This window comes from Geotrypetes seraphini, chromosome 4 (assembly GCF_902459505.1).
Source record: "Geotrypetes seraphini chromosome 4, aGeoSer1.1, whole genome shotgun sequence".
NCBI lineage: Eukaryota > Metazoa > Chordata > Amphibia > Gymnophiona > Dermophiidae > Geotrypetes > Geotrypetes seraphini.
In genome coordinates, this window is record NC_047087.1 from 28,047,874 (window position 1) to 28,070,953 (window position 23,080).

Here is a 23,080-nt window from a genome sequence, read left to right on the forward strand (position 1 = left end):
TGGGAGGTTCAGTGCACTGCCTAGCCAATCTTGGGAGGGAAACCCAGGGGTTTGCCCTCAGAGACATAACCTTCTGAAGGAGCTGGCAGGCAGGCAAAGTGGGGGATGGGTGGAACAGCCTGAAGTTAATGGGTGGAGAAACAGCCCTGACTACAGAACTAATGACGGGGAAATGAGCAGCCTTCTTGATGAAAGTGAGTTTGAAGAGGGCATGGATATAGGAGGGAATGAAATATGAAAGGTCCTTCCTGTCTTATGGGAAATCCAGTCCTGGTGGTTTAAAAACCCTGAGCTAGAGCAAGGCTGTGAACAGGGCAGAAGCAGCTCTGCACTAATTAAAGACAATTTGAGGGAAGTCTGTTTCCAGGCTTTCCAGTAAGCCCAGAGGACTCCAGAGGCAAAGTCAGGAGTTGGTAATTGCCTAAGGGAGGGAGACCCTTGGTGGGGGAGAACAAGTAGCCCAGCAGCAGGGTGTATTGGCTGGGTGAGCCCATGGACACTGGCTGGAAGTTGCCAGCCTGCTTAGGAAGATGTGGGCTCCAGAAAATTAAAGCATACTCCTGAATGGGGATTTTGGAAAAACGTTTTTTTTTTTTTTTAATGCTTTTGCTGACAAGTACAGGGTAAGTTGCCCACACTGGAGCAAGAGGGATTGCTCCAAAGGACTTATAGGACATTGCCTTGATGAACATATAGTTGATTTACCATGCTCATGGATTACAAATAAAATGAAGCTGTTTTTCTTTTGAGAAATCCCTTTTCCTGGTTTTTCTTTCTACCAGCCATACAAAAGGCGCTACATAAATCTACCTGTGGCCCGGGCTCGGCTTTCCAGCCACCAAGGAACCGGCCCGGTCACAACTTCCATTGAAAGCAATGGAAGTAAGGAGAACAGATTGAGACATCTTGGTTGCTTTCAATGGAAGTAAAACCCGGATGTCTCAATCTGTCCCCTTTTTTCTGGAGCCATATGGTCACACTATTTATAACACACTTGCAAGGGTAAGCTAATAGGAAAGTGGCCCCTAAAGAAATTACATCTTGTCTCAAAGACAAGAACTGTTTCCTCCTTTCCTGAGTTGTCTTAGTGACATCTAAGTATGTCCATATTCGTTTACCGTAAAATAAAGTTTTTGAGAACTTAAAGTATTGTTTCATAAATGAGTCCAAATCCTGTTGGAAAACAAAAAAATATCAATAATGTTGTTGTTATAGCTGACTCCGTAATAGATTCCTCAAGAATTGCAGAAATATTTTTAAAGTTAATCTGTGAAGACTGAACATTTTTTTCTTCTTCCATATTCCCCTGGATTTTTTTTGTGGATAGTGGAAGATAATAAATTTTATTTAATGGAGGTAGAGTTTTTAACTGTTTCTTAAACTGAAACCGATTTGAATTGGAAGGGGATAGATTCAAAACAAATGCTAGGAAGTTTTTCTTTACTCAGCGGGTGGTGGATACCTGGAATGCGCTTCCAGAGGACGTAATAGGGCAGAGTACGGTACTGGGGTTTAAGAAAGGATTGGACAATTTCCTGTTGGAAAAGGGGATAGAGGGGTATAGATAGAGGATTACTGCACAGGTCCTGGACCTGTTGGGCCGCCGCGTGAGCGGACTGCTGGGCGCGATGGACCTCGGGTCTGACCCGGCAGAGGCATTGCTTATGTTCTTATGTTCTTATACACAGTCACAATTGGCCCACGTATTTTGCTATCATTTTTACTGGGTTGATGATACTGGAAGGTCTTTTGCTTTTAAAGGACACAATTGTAATCGGGCTTGGATTTAGGAATGCACATTCTAGGCAATTGTTTAAGACCCCAAATCTGAAGGCATCAAATAACTTTTCCTAGACAGGAGACTGATTTTGCAGGATGTATAAAATCACATCTTTATTAAAGAGAGGCAGCCCCCCCCCAAAAAAAAAAGTTGTTTCCAGATATTTTCATTCCAGAAATTACTTGGTTGGTTGAGTGTTTTCAAGTAAGGCCCTGATTCTATAAGTGGTATGTGAGTAGTCGATTTTCACGCCAAATTCAAAATTGTTTAATTGACTTAAATGGCGTGATAATTGAAAAATTGCACTCAGTGGCGTAGTAAGGTGGCAGCCCTCCCCGCCCTCGCAACCCCCTTCCCTTTGCCCTGTACCTTTTTAACTTTTCCTGCTTATAGCAGCGTGCCCATGTCGGTGTCGGCTCGCCCTTTGAAGTCACTTCCTAGGCGTGGGTCCTGGAAGTGACATCAGAGAAAGCGCCAATGTGGGCAATGACCTCACACCGGGGGAAGGCAAAGGGTGCACGGCAAGGAGAAGAGCAGGGGGCGGAAAGGAGGAGGGGTGCTATGTCCTTCGGAAGACCGTGCCTAGGGACGGACCGCCTCCCCCCCCACTCTCCGTTACTACGCTACTGCTTGTACTAAATAATGTTTGTTAATGATGACTTGCAGAAAGGAGATAATCCAGGAAAATACTTGGGCCCTCTTTTAGTGCGCACTAAATCAATGCGTGCACTAACCGCTAACGTGCCCATAGGATAACTTGCACGCGTTAGCGTTTATCACATGATTATCGCGCACTAATATTTACCACACACTAAGAAGCATAGTGCACCTTAGTAAAAGAAGGGGGTTAACCAATAACAAACCTCAAAACCAAGAAACGGACTTCAAAATAAGCAATTGTTAGAATCAGAAGCCCAGCTCATATCACTGGCTTGCTTTTAACAGTCAGAGAAAAACAGAACGGTAAAAAAACACTCCACACTATTTTAGGATAAAAACCCAAATTCCTAATTCCAAATCATACCCCACCCCCCTCTATGCAAGACAGCAGTAGTTCAACAAAATGTCACTGTAATCCTCTCAGGTTTATAAACACTTATCTTAATATCCTGAATATCCATCAAGTTAACAAAAACTCCAAATTGGATCCAAATAACTTCTTTCATGCACTTAGAAATCCAAGTCCGGCCAGAGATGATAAACAATGCCGACAAGGGTCCCTTGTTTCGTGGGTTCCCCCCTGCTTCAGGAGAAATAGATCTACCATGACTGCTACAGTAATGTGGAGGTTTTTTTTTTTAATCGTTCTGTTTATTCCTGACTGTTAAAAGCAAGCCAGTGATATGAGCTGGGCTCCTGATTCTAACAATGGTTTACCGGTATTTTGAAGCCCGTTTCTTGGTTTGGATGAGGCATGAGTTAATTCACATTATTCTTTTTTACGACACCCCTGAGGAAGCCTTTTTAAGGCAAAAACCAGGATCCTAGTTGGGACTGCCCGGCAGCGCCATAGGATATACACACACGTTGAAGAAAAAATAATTTGAAAACAAAGTTTTTGCCAGCACCGGACAATGCAAGAGAAGGAGTTTCAATTTTATGAGATAAGTGCTCTTTATTCCTTTCTCTTGTAATACTATATGAAACATGTGCAATGATAGAGAATGGCATTGTCTTGCCATTGAATAAGAAATTGCGCAGATGAGCTAAGGTGTAGCCATTTTCTGAGCACTTTGCACTATATATTGTGCTTATATGAATGAGAGACTGTGGATTTATATACTGTATTTTTCGCTCCATAAGACGCACTTCCCCCCCCCCAAAAAAAAAAAAAAGTGGGTAGAAATGTCTGCGTCTTACGGAGCGAATATTACCTTTTTAAATTCTGGTGCTCCAGCACTGTATCGGCTGGAGCAAGCTGCTTTCTGCGCTCCTACCTGGGGCCCGCGCCGCTCCCTGAATGGCTGAATGTCTTAACTTGGGCATCTCTTTCCTGGCCTAGACAACCTACACAAATGGCCCCTTTTACAAATCCGCGCTAACGGCTGCCGAGCGGCAACGGCCCCTTTAAATCTCTATGGGCTCCGGGGCCGTTAGCTCAGCACAGCCACTAGCATGGCTTTGTAAACGAAGCCGCAAGTTGGGCTGCACGCCTGGCCTGCTAAATCCCAAACTATTGAAAATCAATCTTGTTATACTGAAATAGATTTGTTTTGTGTTATTAGAAAAGAGAATTCCAGTTTTGCTATTTCTGGCATGTGTTTAACCTTCCCTTTTACTAAACCGCTATAGCGGTTATTACCGCAGGGAGCTGCACTGAATGCCCCTCACTGTAGAAAGAATTTTAAATCTGAACGAATTACGGTGGATGTTTACATTAAATTCCATGGCCCCGGAGGGGCTTAACGAAACAACAGACTGGCTAGCCCAGGTTGACTTATAATTAAACTTTATGGTTGTAGTCGAGTCCCTGGGGGAGGTGGTTGGTTGACCCCTGTGAGGTTGATACTGACCCCGTGCTCCGGATATGACGTCAGGGAAACAGGATATTTCAGTAGGGAGCAAGAATGCCGTGGCCATTTTTGCGGACCACCGGTATGGTAGACAGTAATGCAGGGGTGTCCAATGTCGGTCCTCGAGGGCCGCAATCCAGTCGGGTTTTCAGGATTTCCCTAATGAATATGCATTGAAAGCAGTGCATGCACATAGATCTCATGCATATTCATTGGGGAAATCCTGAAAACCCGACTGGATTGCGGCCCTCGAGGACCGACATTGGACACCCCTGCAGTAATGTAAAGAGAAAATATATTGAGGTAAAAAAATCTTTGGGTAATAATGTTTTGAAGAATATAATAGTATGAATTAAATAAGTTAAATAGAATATTGATGGTACTTCTTTTTATGTTCATTTTTTAGTATCCCCAGCCTTGATAAAGAATGGCGAAACGCGTTGGCGATTGGGTGTATTTGCTAAATGCGATGGAAGCATGAATTAATATTACCACAAGTTAAGTGATTTAAAAATATTTATATATTTATTGATAAAGAAGGAAAATATGCAAAAAATAAGAAGAATAGCAAAATTAAGATAACGAGGGATGAATGAGGAGTGACAGACCTGACAAGCTTACACTTGTGCTTGAAAGGTCATTCTGATATCCCATTATAAGTTTATCATTTAACTATTCTGTCTCCTGAACCCGACTGAATAAGTTTATGTAATTCGCTTATTTGAATTCATTCAATTGAAGGTTTGAAGAGGATGCCTCGCTGCTTCCAACACTCATAGGAACTCTATTAGCGCGGCTCCCTATGCTAATAGTCACTACTGCGGTTTAGTAAAAGGAGGTGGTAAATTTTGCATTACATTAGAGATTTCTATTCCGCCATTACCTTGCGGTTCAAGGCGGATTACAAGAGTTATAAATGGAGGGTTACAATGGAAGATCATTGGTCGCTTCTAGAGAAGGTAAAGAGAAGATCAGGTAGTATCTGTGTGGCAGGAAGAAGGAGGGTATTTGAGAAGTTAGAGCTGTTTCAGGAATTTCTTGAAGAGTATAGTTTATTTCTTTTCTGAATATCTTGTAGTCTCCTTATGTCATATATATAAAATGGAGAGACTTATTGCAATACAACAGGGTTGTTTCAAGAAATTTCAAGATATTTGGGAGCCATTAACAAAGTATTGTAATGATTAGAAAAATCTTGTTTCCCTTAAATTTACAAGTTCAATTATGGGGTGGGAGGGAGGGTATTTTTATTGTTACATGTTGTATAAGTATTGATTATATGATAGATAAGGGAGGGGAGGGGGGAAGATAAGAGAATATTATATATATCATTGTTGATTATTAAGTGATATTTATGGTTATTTGTATGGATATGTTATTACACTTATTATAAGTTTAAAAATGAATAAAGATTAAAAAAAAATGAATATCTTGTAGTCTGGGGTAGTTATCAGTAAATTGGAGATCTGGTTATCTAGTTTTGCTGCTTGGGTGGCTAGGAGGCCATTGTATAGTTTCTTCCGTTTAACTTCTTTGATTGAGGGGTGTGTGTTTTTCTATGCCTGGTTGAGGTAGTTTGGATGAGGCGGTTATTCAGGTAGGTCGGGCTGTCTCAATTTAAGGTTTTAAATAGCGCACAGTAGAATTTAAATAGTATTCTTTCTTGGATTGGTAGCCAGTGTGAGTTGATGTATGCTTCTGTAATATGGTCGTGTTTCCTCAATGAGTAGATGAGTCTCAGAGCTGTATTTTGGATTGTTTGTAGTTGTTTGGTCACTGTAGCAGGGCAGGGGAGGTAAAGGATGTTGCAGTAATCTAGTAGACCTAGTATTAGGGATTGTACTATAAATTGGAATTGTGTTCTTTCAAAGAATTTTCGGACTTGCCTTAGGTTTCTCATGACTGCGAAGGATTTTTGGATTGTTTTATTTATTTGCGGTTGCATGGTGCAGCATCTGTCTATAGTCATTCCTAGTATTTTTAGGGTGGTTTGAATGGGTTAGTTGATTGAGTTGATTTCTAAGTTGGCTGTGGTTGGGATTTTGTCATTTTCGAGGAAGATGAATTTAGTTTTGTCTGGGCTGAGTTTCAGTTTGTGATCTTTCATCCAGGTCGCTACAGTTTCTAGTGTTCAGTGTATTGTTTGTCATGGCGGTCTTTGGTTGATCAAAAGGTAGGAGAATTGTAATGTCATCCGCATAACTATAGGTGGTTATGCCTAGATTGTCTAGGTATGTCCCAAGGGAGGCAGTGTATAGATTGAAGAGAGTAGGGAATAATGGGGTTCCTAGTGGTACGACACATGGGTTGGACCATGGTTCGGATTTTACTTTATCGGATTTTACTCTGTATGTTCTGGATTTTAGGAAGCCTTCAAACCAGGAGTATACTTTATCTGCGATACCTATTGTGTCCAAAATTTGCAGTAGGATGTTATGGTCTACCAGGTCAAATGCTGCGGTCAGGTCCAGTTGTATGATAAAGCATATTTTTTCCTGTGCTGAGGTGTTGTCTGGCTGTGTCAATAAGGGAGCCTAGTAATGTAAGAAATATCTGTGCATTTGTAGTTAACTAACTCTCATTATCTTTGTGCATTCAACTCTGTAATTTTTCACTGGATTATTTATTTATGGACTGCAGAGGTCTGGGCCTGCCCTGAGCCTTTCATTTGTTATATCATTGTGACAAATGGCTTTAAGTGTCTTGCTCTGAAAAAAGTTTCCTAATACCATTGCTGTATGCATTTCCAAACTCAAAAGGAAGGAACTTGATATTGCTTCACTCCATAGTCCTCAGAAAGAAAAGTAAAACCAGACTTCAGAGAATATTTCTATTATTCCCTCAATTTGTTCTGTTCTACTTACATAAAGCAAAAGGTGCTATTATAGATCAAAACATGAGTCACCGGGAATGTGATTTGCACTTCTGACGTTAATGCATGCTTGATGATATCTTTTTGGTTTATTTCTTGATTGAATTGTTGGAAGAAAGGGGAGGGATATTTTTCTTCTGTAATGTTATTTATGGATTTTAAGTGCTTATGTCGATTATTAATGGTTGTATACTTCATGGCACTTTGTATTAGTTTTGAAAATTAATAAAGATTTACAAAAAAAAAAAAAAAATGCATGCTTGATGGATGTCATAATTTGAGAATGAGCCTTCAGATACAGATTCCACAAAAGAATCAACATTATCATGATGCAAGTTTGACTGCTAGTTTGGCTTAAGGTCATATAGATCTGAAAAAGTTCTGGATTTTTTTTTTTTTTAAAGACTCCTATTTATTTGCTAGGTTAAAGAGATTACCGACACAACACTAGTGCCTTTGTGTCGCTCTGTGGTGCAGCCACACCTTGAATACTGCGTGCAGTTTTGGTCACCGCCTCTCAAAAAAGATATAGCAGAATTAGAGAAGGGTGATGAGAAAGATAAAAGGGATGGGACGACTTCCCTATGAGAAAAGGCTAAACTGGCTAGAGGCTAAACTGGCTAGAGCTCTTGAGCTCAACCGCTTAGATAACCTTGATAGGCGGTATATAAAATCCTAATAAACTTGAAACTTTATCCTGGAGAAGAGACGGCTCAGGAGAGATATGAGCAAGGTCTATAAAATACTGAGTGGAGAAGAATGAGTAGATGCAAATCACTTGTTTACTCTTTCCAAAAATATTAGGACTAGGGGGCATGTGATAAAGATACCAAGGGCGCCTTTTACAAAGGTGCGTTAGGGTCTTAACGCGCAGAATAGCGCGCGCTAAAATGCTGCGTGCCCTAGCTGCTACCGCCTCCTCTTGAGCAGGCGGTAGTTTTTCAGTTATCGTGTGCTAATCCGGTGCGTGCGCTAAAAACACTAGCGCACCTTTGTAAAAGGAGCCCTAAGTAGTAGATTTTAAACAAACCAGAATTAAACTCTGGAATTTCTTGCTGGAGAATGTGGTAAAAGCAGTTAGTTTAGCAAGGTTTAAAAACGGTTTGGATGACTTCCTAAAAGAGACATCAGTAAGCCATTATTAAGATGGCTTGGGGAAATCCACTGCTTATTCTTAAAATACGCAGCATAAAATCAGTTTTATTACTGCATAAAATCAGTTTTATTACTTCGGATTTAGCTAGGTACTTGGGACCTGGTTGGCCACTGTTGGAAACAGGATACTGGGCTTGATGGACTTTCAGTCTGTCCCAGTATGGCAACTCTTATGGTCTAATGGACGGGGAAATCATTTTGCAATTAAAATGGCAGTAAATATTCAATCCATGGTAGAGTGATTTTTTTTTTTAAGTGACTGTCAGAGACTGAATTAGGCTACAATATTCAATGCCAGCATCTACATATATAGGTATCTGCACTGAATATCTGGAATCTGACTGGATTCTGGATATGCTTGGAACACAGCCAGCTGGGTGCAATATTCATCCCGTTACCCAGTTCACTAACTAGATAGTGGACTGAATACCAGGTTTTCTTTTTATGCGATGCTTGTTCCAACCCTCCATTTCTCTGTTTATCTTAAACTTATCTTCCAACAGCAGTGATGCACATAGGCTGCTAGTGGTTGGCACCGAGTGGCCTATGTAGATGGTCAAAACAAAGCAAAATCATTTAGGGGATAGGGATTGGGACTTGTATACCTCCTTTTTGTAGTTTTACACCACACTCAAAACGGTTTACATACAGGTACTTTAAGCATTTTCCCTATCTGTCCTGGTGGGCTCACAATCGATCTATTGTGCCTGGGGCAGTGGAGGATTACAACTCTCTAAGCCAGGGTTCTTCAACCTTTTAACACCTATGGACCGGTGGAAATAAAATAATTATTTTATGGACCGGCACCGGTCCGCAGACCGGCAGTTTAAGAACACTGGGCTAAGTCGTGCCCATCTCCACCCAATCTCCACCCCAGACCCCGCCCCCATAATAGTACCAATTGTAACACCATTTTTTCCATCCATTTTTCATATATACACACATAGAATATAATCATATTAACAACACATAATGGTTAACCACAAAATTAAAATACATAAAGCACACTGTATGCTTTTTAACATTCATTCCTACTAGAAAACAGCTCCCTGAGTGCTGCATTGCACAAAGCTGTGGGCAGTGTACTGTGCCTCATCTGGAAGCCTTCCTTCTGACATTGCGACGTCAGAGAGAAGGCTTCCGGTTCAGGTGCAGGACACGCGTAGGAGGCTTTGTGCACTGCAGCACTCAGGGAGCCAGCCCAAAGACGCCGGGTTGATCGCACCATGGATCGGCGGCTGAAGAACACTGTCTTCTGCCCGATGGACAGGCAGAAAATTTCTGTGGACCGACACCGATCCACGGACCGACGGTTGAAGAACACTGCTCAAAGCCATATTCATCTGGCAGCTGAATTGTATCTACATCCACTACTCAACTATTAAGAGAAGTTGTTGTTTCAGTTCTATATTATTTATTCAAGCCTCACAGTCTTAAGATTTGGTCAACAATGAATCAAACTAAATAGGTTTCTATCTAGTTTGATTTCATAAAAATGGCTGCTCAAAAGTTCTCTTTATAAAGATGCTTTCAAAAATGATTATTTTCCCGTAAGACCTACTTTTCTTTTCATACTTAGGCCCTCTTTTACAAAGTGTGCTAAGCATTTTAGCACGGATTCAGCGCGTGCTAAATCAACATGTGCGCTAACCGCTAACGCGTCCATAGGATAACATGCATGTGTTAGCGTTTTGTGTGTGTTTAGCTTGCGCTAATATCTATCGCATGCTAAAAAGCATAGCACACCTTAGTAAAAAAGGGGGTTAGTGTACTGAAATATAAAATGGATCAATGAAAAACACAAACCAAAAAATTTTTAACAAATGTTTTTTACAAAAATCTTTCTTTTATACTGACACATTCAATCCATGTGGCTCTACTGCTTTAAACAAAATAAACCACAACATATGCCCCATCCACTCCGCCTAAACAAACTAAATGCCCAATCTCTATAGCAGTGGTCTCAAACTCATGGCTCATGGGCCACATGTGGCCCACCAGGTACTATTTTGAGGCCTTCGGTATGTTTCCATTGTTCTGGAACGTTGCCCGCCTCACTGTAACCTCACGCAAGCGCTTTCCTGCGTCTGTATGCGATTGTGAGGTGGAGTGGAGAGGCCAATCGCGTACAGACGCAGGAAAGCGCTTGCGTGCGAGGTTACAGTAGTGAGGCGGGCAACGTTCCAAATGTAAGGTAACCATTGGAGGCACTGCAGCTTGTGCGTGTGTGCGTAATCTCGTGAAATTTGGCACCTCTCCTGGTGGTGGCTGCTTGATGTACGATGGCGGTTTTGTCCAGTGCTGGAGGAGGTGAAAGCTGAAGGCGGTTGCGGACACGACCACCAGAAAACTTAAGGCACAAGTTTTCTAGGCACAAGTCGGATATTGACAAATCGTGCACTCAGCACTGTTGCTCTTACCTTTCATGATCTATCGTGGCACAATGATGACACTCGGGCGTTTATCAACTCAAGTGGAATTTATTTGGCCGCAGCCATAACAGTACAATTACATAAACTGTTATCAACGTAACATCATAATCAAGCATGCACGGTGATGAACTGTACACTGTAACCGCACTTCAGAAAATGGCATAACACACAATGTACATCACCAGGCAACATATAAGGAACTGATGGTCAGGCGCACAGCATCTGGCTCTCTATTCCGCACAATGTGGGGCGCCGTACAAGCTTCCCCAGCTCGCCGGACCCTTCCCGTTCAAGGAGGTGTCCCCTCGTCAGCGGTACCTTGCTGTGAAGATCCCCCTGCCGTCCAAGCAAGGCGACGTGCCCCATGTCTTAACCACTGTAAAGATGTCAGCCTTCTACCCATATGCTGTGCTTACCTGCCAGACTGGCTGCGACAGTAGTGAAGGGTGGGCGGGAGGGAAGTCGCGTCGGTCTCCCTGGGTCGCCGTCGGGAAAAGGGGCGACTTCCCTTCCGCTTCCCTTTCTTCTCCTAACCCCCCTCCCCTCCCCCCCCCCCCCCCCGATTTCCTTCGCTGATTGGTTCCTTCTCCTCCTCCCTCCCCCCTCCCATCTTCTCTCTCCGGCTTCGGCCGATTTGTCTTCGCTCCTCCCTATACGGGATCGGAGCTTGTTCTTTCTTCCCTAGAGGACTACACCAAAATCTTGTCTCTTGCAGTTGATACTTTAGAATCTAAATCACAATTTTGCATGAGGTAAATCTCTTTATAAATCTTTCCTTAATTGCTTCTGATAAGTTCAGCTATACATAGCTAAAAGCAGTGCAACATGCAGAAAGTGAAAAACTATCTAAACTTCACTTTCTACATGTTGTACTGCATTCAGCTGTGTATAGCTGAAATTATCAGAAGCAATTAAGGAAAGATTTATAAACTATAACCAAGTTTTATCTCATGCAAAATTGTTATTTCTTTAATAAGACATTAACTATTTTTTTCTGCGGCCCTCCAAGTACCTACAAATCCAAAATGTGGCCTTGTAAAGGGTTTGAGTTTCAGACCTCTGCTCTATAATGTATAAATGACAATTTTATAATACTGTTATTTACTGCTGTTATGAACCGCCTAGAACTCTTGGGTATGGCGGTATATAAACATAAATCATTATTATTATTGTTATTACTACTGCTACTACTATGTATCATTTCTATAGCGCTGAAAGGCATGCGCAGTGCTGTACATTTAACCAGCAATAGACGGTCCCTGCTCCGTAGAGCTTCCAATCTAATTTGGACCAACAGGACATAGTGTTGGGGAGTTTCTTGCAGAGATAATGATAGGCTGGACATAGGTGTTGACAGAGCAGCCTTGAAAAAAAAAAAAAGGGGTTTTATCTTGGATTTGAATACTGTGAACCCTCGATTTTCTGGACCTCGTTTATCCAGACTTCATGCATTGGTGTTTCAATGAATGACCTTCACAGAGCAATGTCAAGAATCGGGCGCCCCCAGCCCGGTGTGCTAGGCAGGGCTCTTTAACTTCTGCAGCGGCTCAGATTCGGACTGGCGGACAGAATGTGTGCGATCGAAGGATTGTACCACGCGTAGGCTACATGTGTGTGAGGCTTCTTTGTGAGTGCGCACGTGTAGACCAATACTGTGCATGTATGTATTATACCTCTGTGCGTTGGTTGTGCGTGTGCGATTTTATTTGTCCTAATGCGTGTATGGAAAATGCATTCCCATGTCCTCCCAGAATGTCATGTGTACAGAGAACAGGCGCTGAGCTCCCCTCCCTTGTCTGCCGCTGTCATTAAGGATGTCTGCTCTCACGATCCTCAGTATCCCAAAGCTGAACCCCCACCAGTCAAGGAACGCTCTGAAATCTAGGGCCTTTTAAGAGTGAGTGAAACTTTTCTGATTTCTGGAAAATCAAAATCGTGTAACAAACAAAAAGCTCTTTGGAAACGGCGAATACGTGACTGAGATTTAAAGTCGGACGGACCAAAGGTTAGAGCCGGGAAACAGGAAAATCCTATTTCGGAAGATGGTAATTTCCCTCCTCCCCCTCCCCCCGTCTCGAGAAAAATTACAAGTTTGCTATAGGGATTTAGCTGACGTCTCCTCAGTAACGGCTCAAGGCAAGTTTATTTCCCCTTTTCATGTTTTAGTTGATTTGGATTTTCTGGACACTTGCATATAATGGACACCCCTCCCCCTCCGAGCAGTCCGTTAAATCGAGGGTTCACTGTACTGCTAGAGACGGAGCTTGACATACCCCCCTCTTTTACTAAGGCGTGCTAACTGATTTAGCGCACGCGCTAATCAATTTAGCACACGCTAACGATTAGCATGCACTAAATGCTAATGCGCCCATTAAGTTCTATGTATGTACTAAATTGGTTTGCGCGTCTTAGTTAAAAGACCCCATATTGATTTAAACCAGTGGTCTCAAACTCAAAGCCTTTGCAGGGCCATATTTTAGATTTGTAGGTACACGGAGGGCCTCAAAAAAAAATAGTTAATGTCTTATTAAAGAATTAACAATTTTGCATGAGGTAAAACTCTTTATAGTTTATAAATCTTTCCTTTTGACTAAGTATTAATAATAATATTGTCATTTATAGCTAAAGAGACATATGAGCAAGAAACTTTTATTTTACTTTTGTGATTACGATAAACATACCGAGGGCCTCAAAATAGTACCTGGGGGGCCGCATGTGGCCCCCGGGCCGCGAGTTTGAGACCACTGATTTAAATAGTCTATGCCAGGCATACAGGGCAGCAAGATAGAAGGGACAGAGTCATTAGACCCAGAGATTTTAATGGGGCACGTGGTTTGGGCTCTCCCAAAAATTCTATGCTTAGTTTTGATTTTGCACGTACGTGCTTATTACAAAAATCTTTTTAATGGTTTTTGCACCTCCTCAAGGGCATGTGTAAGTGAAAGAAAAAGCTTCCTTTTACCAGGGCTTACAAAAAGCAATTGAATGGGTAATTGCACTTAGCTCTCCGATATTTTAAATGACATTTATGAGCTTGGTTTCTTAATTGGCTGTTTTTATACATGTAATTTTCTGGAATATAATTTTTATATGTGTAAGTGTGGAAATCAGCTCATACATTTGTAATCAATGGTGCTTGCATGTACAAAGTGCTGTATAAACAGGTACTTTTAGAAAAAGCTTGCCCCTGCTGAATGTTTAGGGCAGTGTTTTTCAACCTTTTTACACCTATGGACCGGCAGAAATAAAAGAATTATTCTGTGGACCGGCATCGGTCCGTGGACTGGCGCTTGAAGAACACTGGGCTAAGTCGTGGGCCTGACCCCGCACATTTCTACCTAATCTCCACCCCAGACCCCGCCCCCATAATAGTACTAATTGTAATACTATTTTTCCATTCATTTTTCACAGATACACAATATAATCTTATTAACACAAAATGGTTAACCACAAAATTAAACTACACAAAGCACACTGACAGCAGATGTAAATTCTCAAAATTGACATAATTCAAAAATAAAATCATTCCTCCCTACCTTTGTTGTCTTCCTCCCTCCATGCTATGCCTTACCTTCTGGCCTGCTCCCGCCTAGCCATTTTATGCTGCCTCCAGTATTATCTTCAGCCTGGCTCCCTCTTCTTCACTGATGCAGTGCACAGTGCCTCATCAGAGAGAAGGCCTCAGGTTCAGGCATAGGAGGCGCGTAGGAGCCACTGCCTGTGGCTTTGTGCACTGAATCAGTGAGGTAGAAGGAGCTGGCTCGAAGATAACACCGCATCGATCGCACCGTGGACCGGCAGTTGAAGAACACTGCTTTGGGCCTGATGCACTTGTTGGCCCTGTGGACCGGCAGGAAATTTCTGTGGACCAGCACCAGAACACTGGTTTAGGGGATACATATGTATTTCTCAGGACACTACAAGTACATCACAAAAAATGAGCTTTAAACCGTGAACATACAAAGCTAATCTAGACACATTCCCCTAAATATAAAAAGTGCTAAACATTGTGCAATTAATTTTGGAAATTGTACCCAAATAGTGTGTGCAATTTAATTGAATGAGGGCTTCTGAAACAATTATTGGTGCTAATTAAAATCAATCACATGTTATGCATGTAAATTTAGATGCAGGATCCGAGCCTAAGGCCCCCTTTTACAAAGGTGTGCAAAGCGTTTTAGCGTGCATTTAGCGTACGCTAAATCAATGCATGTGCTAACCGCTAATGTGTCCATAGGATAACATGCACTTGTTAGCATTTCGTGTGTGATTAGTGCATGCAAATATTTACCGCGAACTAAAAAGCATAGCGCACCTTAGTAAAAAAGAGGCAGTAAATTTTATACACAAGTGAAAAAAATTGGAAATGGATGGTCATAGTTTCATAGTTTATTTACATTTTTGATTAAACGCTTATCCAAAGGTACAAAGCGTTGTACATAATAATTTAAAATAGCTAGGGAACAAACTGTTTAGGTAATAAAACATGAACAAACACTACAAACATACTTATAACATGAAAATATTGGGGAAAAATGGAAGAACTACAATTTCTTGGAAGCATACAAATAAGGAAAATACAAAAGGGAAGGGAAATGGATTAAATAATGCGGAGGTGGGTAGGTACATACGTAAAAAAAAAAAAAATCAGTTGAAGGTGTCTTTATAAAGCAAGCATTTAAGGCTACTTTTGAATTTCTGCAAGTTTTGTTCGGCTCCGAGATGTAGGGGGAGAAAATTCCAAATTAAAGGGGCAGTGACTGAGAAAATGAGAGTACGATGGGTACCAATTATCTTTAAGGATGGAACGTTAAAGGAATGTTGTGAGGCAGATCCTGCATCAGGGAACCGAAGGATAATTGAAAAAGTTGTACTTTGGCGGTGTAGTCTCAAAAAAAACAGTTACAGAGCATTCCAACATGTAATTCACCTACAACCTAAGATAAATTTTTTATTTTTTAACCTCATCCAAACGTGGTAGACTGTGGATACACAAGCAAAAAAACAAAAGGAATTGACCCCAAAATATCCACAAAGAAGAAAATCCAGAGAAAACCAAAAAAACTCTGTGGAGTGACGATGTTCCCAAATGGACTTTATTTGAAAGTATCAAAGTTCCAAAGGTACACTGAAATCATCCACATAAAATAACTCCATCCACATAAAAGTAAATCATCCACATAAGAGCCTTAAAGGACCTAGTCCGCTAGGGATACAGGACCCAACACGGTCCGCGTTTCGACAAAAAGTCTTCTTCAGGGGTCCCTGGGGGGTCCTATAAAGGTGAGTACGTGGGAAACAATTGTGTGGCGAGCCGGAAGTGAGACACTGCTTGCATTTGCAATGGAAAGGCCAAATTACAACTTTTTTTCAATTATCCTTCGATTTCCTGACACAGGATCGAAACGTGCCACGTCGGAACCTACAACCTAAGATAAATTTGTTATTTTGTATTTTTTAACCTTTTAACCTCATCCAAACGTGGTAGACAGCACACTGAGTATTTTTTTGATATCAACAAAACTATCTTGAATATGCAATGATTAGGTGGTGAGGTGACAGTCCTGGGGTTTGCCCCCCTGTGTGTTACTTTCAAGTCTCTGAGCATAAGCTTTAATATAAGTTGATAATAATTCTATACAATTGACTTTGCATTTGAGTGATTTTGCATTTCAATTTCCTCTTTAATCATTCTCTTTTTGGAGTACTGAGCTTTAAATCCCCCATTGATCTACTTGAGAAAGACCTTTTGGAGAGGCAAGACAATGTTTTGGGCTGTATTATCACTGGTGATGAAACATGGGTGTACCAACCATGAAACGAAGCATCAAAGTGCACAATGAAAGTTATCCAATTCTCCATGACCCAAAAAAGTTCCGTCAGTCCAAATTAAGAGTCAAAATGATGTTGCTAACCTTTTTTGATATCAGAGAGATTATTCATCATGATTTTGGGCCAACTGGACAAACAGTTAACCAAGTTTACCATTTGGAAATGTTGAAAAGACTGTGTGAAAAAGTTAGACAAAAACAACCTGAACTTTTTGCCAACTCGTGGCTCTTGCATCACGACAATACACCAGCTCACATGACACTGTCTGTGAGGGAGTTTTTAGGCAGTAAACAAATAACTACATTGGAACACTCTCCCTGCTCACCTGATCTGGTCCCCAATGACTTTTTTATTTACTCAATGATAAAGGAAATATTGAAAGGAAGACCTTTTAATGATATTCAGGACATCAAGGGTAATACGATGACAACTCATAGACCATTCCAAAAAAAGAGTCCCAAAATTGGACAGGGTGCTGGCGTCAGTGCATAGCTTTCCAAGGGGAGTACTTCAAAGGTGACCATAATGATATTCAGCAATGAGGAATGTAGCACTTTTTCTAGGATGAGCTCATGAACTTGCCAGACCTCGTATATATTGTCAGAGGGATCTAAAATCATAGTATCCTCTGAGAAGTTCAGTATTGGAACCTATACTCCTTGCCCAGAAGATGCCAAGGCATCCCAAACCCAAAGGAATCTGGCTAGAGGGGGGTTGTAAGAAAAGTTTACAGAAAGGCAGGAGAGAGTTTGGCTGTCGAACTAAGCCTTGTGTTTCAGTTTCCCAGGGGAGGGAGAAAAGGGCAACACCTGGGTCCATAGAAGTTAACAGCAGCCTGAGAAGGAGGGCTGACATGTCATTGAGAACAGAGAAACCTTCTCAGGCAGTTCCCTGATAACTTGGGATGGGGACATAAAAAGAGGCACAGCACTTTCCAGGGGGAAGACTTAGGAGAGAGCACTGATTACCCAGAGAATCCATATGTGGAGATGGGAGAAGCTCCTGATAATGAGGTGGAGTCAGCTACTAATTTTTTTTCCCCACAGAGGTTAGTATGGATTGGGAAGCCAGTGCCCAGATCGTGGAGGAAGAAGAAGTAGCAATGGAAGTTTTGTGGGACCAAGGAACAGATCAGGAACTATGAACTGTTATGCCTTTGTTAAAACCTGGAAACAAGTGTCTTTCTGCACTGCACAAGTCTCTCTTTTTAATGACTGCATTTCCTGAATCCTAGAGTGAGAGAGGGGGAGGAGTATAGGTTGCTGAATTCCTTCAATAGGGGAGGGAGAATTGTATTACTATTTAAAAAGGCTTACCAAATACCTTCAGTCACTATCCGCACTGGACAGAATGCCAGGAAATCAAAATAGTATACATATTAAGTTTTATTACCTATATACAATATTTCTAGCCATAATCATTGATTAAGTACAGAGTTTGAATTAATACGTTACCGGTTATTACATCATTATTCTGTCACTTTCCATACGATCAGGAGGCTTACTCACAAAATATCATCACACAGCTTGTCAGTAGTGGAAATGTCCTCTCTGCCAGTAGTAGAAATGTCCCTCCCCCTTTACAGGTAACTTTCTTTCTAGGGGAAGCAGTATTTATCCCCCTATCCTTGTGGATTGAGCTAGCTGAATGCCGGGGTGATGTTTACCAATCAATATACTCCTAGCCTGCCTCGTGAACTAATTTCCCATCCCAATGTCGGGAGGATGTTTACCAATTAGTATGTGTTAGAAACTCCTAGCCTGCTTCGTGAGCTCCCAATGTCGGGAGGATGTTTACCAATCAATATGTGTTAATACCAATCTGATTACACATCCCCCCTCTTATGTATTGAGCTAGAAACTCCTAGCCTGCAATTATCAGTAGGTGCTGAAAAATTTCTGGCCTTGCTCGTGCATGTTGGGCTGATGTGCTTTTGTGATCATCAATCAGTATGTGTTTTCATAGTACCTGTGTTTTCCCTGTAACAGCTATCATGGATCCTAGGCAGTGTCATTCAATATTAATAATTCTTTCATAACATCCGTTTCACATACGTGTCACAAGAATATACCCTTTACTCCAGAACCTAGAGTATTGTTACAGCCTGCAATACTCTGGAGTTTGAGAAGGCTGAGTGAAGAAAGGTGAAGAGGAACTGTTTTGCATTGAAACAGTACACTGCACAGAAACATGGACTTACAGTGTGCTTTGTTTTATGTTGTTGGGTTTTTTTTACCTTTTGGACTATAAGTTGGTAGTTTTCCCAGTGGGGGGGCGGGGGAGAAGACTCAGAGGCCTGGATTCAATATAGGGCGCCCGTTCTCAGAAGCCACCAAAACGGCTTTTGAGAATGGCACACGGGTGCCTTATACAGAATTGCCCTAAGCCGCCTAAACACAACTCTAAACGGCGCCCATGTTACAGGTGTCGGATAGAGAATCGCGTTGCCACTGAACTGATGGCAGCAAGGGATCTCCCTGCCGCGATCAGTTTAGTGGCTGCGGCAGGGTCCTGTGTCTCAGCCCTTCCACAAAGACTACTGGCAGGAAGGATGCCCAGTCCCTCTTGCTGGGACCCCCGAACTGGTCCCCCACCCCCCAAATGTCTGCGGCAGGAGTAGTGCCCAATCCTCCTGCTGCTACCCCTCTGACATCCCCGGAAGGAGGGATGCTCAGTCCCTCCTGCAAGACACCCCTCACCCCCTGTGAACATAGGTTGCTGACCCCCCAGCCCAGCCAGAACCCCCTAGCCCACCCCCAAACTTTAGTAATTAGCCGGCCGGATGCTTCTTCCATCTGGCCGGCAGACCCGCCTTCATCTGAATGGTGGACCTGCCCTTTCCCGGTGGGATGCACTTTTTCACATTTCTCTCTCCTCTGGAGAGGAAAGGAGAACTAATGTAAGAGAATGTAGAGAACAGACACAGAACTAGGAATATATTTGTTTTAAATGGAGGAAAAATATACAAGAGCAAATTGCAGACAAATGATTTTATTTCATTTAAACATTTCAAAATCATGACATTTATTTATTCAGGGTTTTAGGAAGTAGAGATATAGTACACTTCTCAGGGACACAGTACAGTCTAGCTATAGATTTCATCTCAAAATAATTTCTATGAATTTCCCATGGGTCAACAATTTAATGAGCCATATAAGTTATACAAATTAGAATTGTAGATGCTGGTGTTCAGAAGAAATATTATTCACTTCTTTCTAAGGTCAAGATTGATTTTTCCTTGGAGGTCCCTCAGTAATAGCAGAGAGTATTCAAGGTTTTGTTCATATTACCCTGCCCTCCACCAGGCTGCTATAATGAACCCAGGCTGAAAATGTAGCTTCTATAACGGCCTAAAGCAAGGCTACTCAGTTCCCGTCCTCAAGGCCCACAGGCAGGTCGGGTTTTTGGGATCTCTACAATTAATGTGTGTGAGAGAGATTTGCATACCAAGAAGACAGTGCATTCAAATATTTCTCATACATATTCATTGTGGATATCCTGAAAACCTGGCCTGCTTGGACCCACAATTGAGTAACCCTGGCCTAAAGGATCAAACAAAATGGCCGCATTACGATTTACAGTATTGGTAAATGGAACCATACCAGATCTCTGCAGCCATTAAAATCGGCTAGGAAATGATTATTCTTATTATATCAGTGTTATTGACCCAAAATACTTTATTAGGCTTAATGGTCACCGTGACCACACCTAGCAGGCCACACTTTCATTTTTTTTGTGAGTGCCTCTTTTCCCAGCATTACAAATTTTTCTGTAGTAAAGTCCCAAAGCTGTGTTCCATTTGGTTTTTACCTTATTTTTCACATTTACTGTTACTTTCTTATTTCCCTAAGGCTCCAGTGGGACCAGTAAAGCTAAATTTACAGTTACTGGAAACTCGGGGAAGCGCCTTCCGCTCGTAGGCCGTAGATTTGGGATTGCAACTTATTAGCCCTTTTCTTTATTTTCTTACAAAAGGCAATATGTCCCTGCAGAGAACTGCCTGCATGCAACATTTATTTTTTCTGTACAACATGGTAAGCAGTGAAATTTTCAGCTTTTCTAATTTCACTAGTCAAGTTTATTTATTTTTTCTCAGTATATGGCAATAATAATAATAATAAAAAAAAAAGGTGCCAGGCTGAAATATGATTAATTAAAATTTAACTGACAGTAATGTGAAACAGTTGTCTATGTGGACTCCACAGTATTTCAAAAGGTAAATGACAAGCAGTAATGTTCTTCCTGCTCCAATATGGTTACTAGAACCTTGTATCATTACTCGCAGTAGTAACTTGAAATTACTTAAGTTGGGCACCGTAATTTGCCTGGTCCTCTGGAAGCTGTCAATACAATATGAAAATAGAAAATAAAAAAAGAAACATGCCCCATCCAGTCCGTCTGTTCAAACTTAACTACCCGATTTCTAAATCTCTCCCCTCCCTCAGAAATTCTCTACGATGCCAGTAGCAAAGTCAATTCAGTTTAACACTTCGGTGAAGGTGGTTAAGGACGTAGCCCAGTGAGGTATTAAACTGATAACTGACTTTGCCACATGCATCATCACAGACCCAGTGCAGTCTTTGAGGCCTCGTTGCAAGGAGTTGAACAGCATCACAGACATTGAAGACGACATTGAGGGCCGGATTCTGCAACCAGCGCTGGTATCGGCCGGCACCTTCAAAACCGACGCCAGTCATAAGTCAAGTCATGTGCGGGTGCCGGTTGCAGAATTGCGGCCACTTGTAAAGTAGGCACCGGAAATGTAGGCCAGGGTTTTCAAGGCCTATATTTCTGTCACCTACCTTTCACGTGAATCACACATACAGAGGCGCTTTACGACGCCTAATGCCACTTCTGGCATTAGCTATAGCTACAGTGTCATTAGACGTCATAAAATACCTCTGTAAGTGCAATTCCGATGCCGTCCTTTAGGCGCCAATATTTTTCTTTTAAGAGTTTTTTTTAAATCTTTTAACGCCATTTTCAACTTAAGTTAGGTACTGGTAGGGCCTGAATGCTTGAGTGTTTGGAATGTCAGTGGTAGATGACTAGGCCAAAGTGTACATATTTAGCTATCAGCGAAGTATGTTAAATTTCTGCTATTTTCCACAATAAAGTGCAGATATTGAAGGCTCATATCATAAAATACTGCTAGATCATGTGCATAAAGGGCCTGATTCTAAAAACAGCATCCTGATTGTAGGCAGCGGTAGGCATTCTACCGCTCGCTAATGGACCAATGGGGATGCACAATTTTTAAAGAATTCAATGGGGCGAAGAATGTCCAATATAGGATTTGTTCGTGCGTATACTGTACAGAGATGTCTAGGCACGCCTGTGGACGCCTAAGGCCAGTGTAGGCGTAGTTTATACTGAAAGTAGACTTAGGCATCCATAGGCATGCCTAGGTGCTTCTCGTACGGGCAAGTCAGACGCCTTAAATGTAGGCTTGTATAATGCTAGAAAATAGACACACAGCAGACGCCCATTTCAGGCCGAGAATCAGGCCTCAAATGTATTTTTATCAATGTATCATTCCTGAATGTGAAAACATATAGTAAAAGTTATAGCTATATTACCGAGAAATTTGATCCATTAAGCAAAAATAGCAAATTTTAAGAAAAATGGAGCTTTATGTAATCGGTGGCTTTGAGCATCCACAGGATGGGGTTTTAAAAAGCAAACAAACATATTTTCTTGTCAAGCACAATCAAATTCATGGGGAAAAACTTCACTTCATACAGGGGTCCTTTTACTAAGGCACACCAGCCGTTTTAGCTCGCGCTAAACGCTAACGCATCCGTTATAGACTATGGACGCGTTAGCATTTAGCGCCTTAATAAAAGGACCCCACAGTTTTTCCAACTTTAGTTTTTCCTGAAAAGCCCTAGGGCTCCTTTTACGAAGGTGCGTTAGGGCCTTAACGTGTGGAATAGCGCGTGCTAGCCGCTACCGCCTCCTCTTGAGCAGGCGCTAGTTTTTCAGCTAGCGTGCGCTATAATGCGCGCTAATCCGGTGCGTGCGCTAAAAACGCTAGCGCACCTTCATAAAAGGAGCCCCTAGTGTTCATTCATTGTGAAGGAAGAGGGTCCTAAAAGATGCAGAGTAGGTCCCAGCGTACCCCCCCTTGCCAGTCAGGTTTTCTGGATATCTACAATGACTATATGTGAGATAAATTTGCATATAATGGAGGCAGTGTATGCAAAGCAAGTTTACACACCATATAGCTTCACTCTAAGTTGAAACAAACTCATTTCAATTCAGTTCTCTATGCTTTTATATATAAATCCTAATACACCAGAGACCTCAGAAACACCACTCCCAATATATGATTTTTCTTAGCGGAGAGAATTAGGTGTTAAATCCTCATAAGAATGACACGGTGACAAAATTAATCACCGTTCCCGTCCCCGCGGATAACCGTGGAAAATAATCCCATGTCATTTTCTAGTGTCTATTTCAACCTCAGTCCTTCTACACCAGCATTCTTCAGAGC